The sequence below is a fragment of the Gregarina niphandrodes genome (genome assembly GCF_000223845.1).
Source record: "Gregarina niphandrodes unplaced genomic scaffold scaffold00086, whole genome shotgun sequence".
Taxonomy (NCBI): Eukaryota; Apicomplexa; class Conoidasida; order Eugregarinorida; family Gregarinidae; genus Gregarina; species Gregarina niphandrodes.
The window spans coordinates 12,293-12,784 of NW_011645851.1; the positions used below are offsets into that span (position 1 = coordinate 12,293).

At 54.1% G+C, this 492-nt stretch overlaps 1 non-coding gene across 1 annotated transcript; it reads right to left on the reverse strand.

Annotated features, from left to right (window-relative positions):
- Window positions 1-402: 402 nt before the first annotated feature.
- On the reverse strand, window positions 403-475 carry GNI_193030. The gene has a single exon. It is a non-coding gene; the product is annotated as a tRNA-Ala (tRNA).
- Between the last annotated feature and the right edge of the window lie 17 nt (window positions 476-492).

Consider the following 492-nt stretch of genomic DNA (forward strand, 5'->3'; position numbering starts at 1 on the left):
TGATCGACTTATCTTTCAGACGATCGCTGATCCATTGTACGGACATCTCTGTATCCGTTGGATTCAGCCTTGGAGGGACCCATCTGATGGGGGGTTCTCCCTCCAATTCCTCGTTAAATGCTGGCAGCACCTGGGAGACTTGCTCTCCCGAGCCCCAAGATGGGCTCAATAACATTGGTTGTTTGATCTTTGTCGTTCTTCTTCAGGACGAAAGAAGTTGTGGCTTTCCAGAACTATTCGTCCATAACGTAGGTGGAGCCAGGGGAGTTGGTTTACACTCTGCCGCCCCAGCCAACCAGTACCCAAGCCGGTACGCGCAACGGTTTCACCGTGGTACGCGGAGCCGTGCTCCTCGGCGTTTCCGCGGCAGCCACAGATTCGCGATCCGCTACAATGAAACATTGGACAACCCGGGTATCGATCCCAGTACCTCTCGCATGCGAAGCGAGCGCTCTACCATTTGAGCTAGACGCCCAAATTCATCTCAGTCGG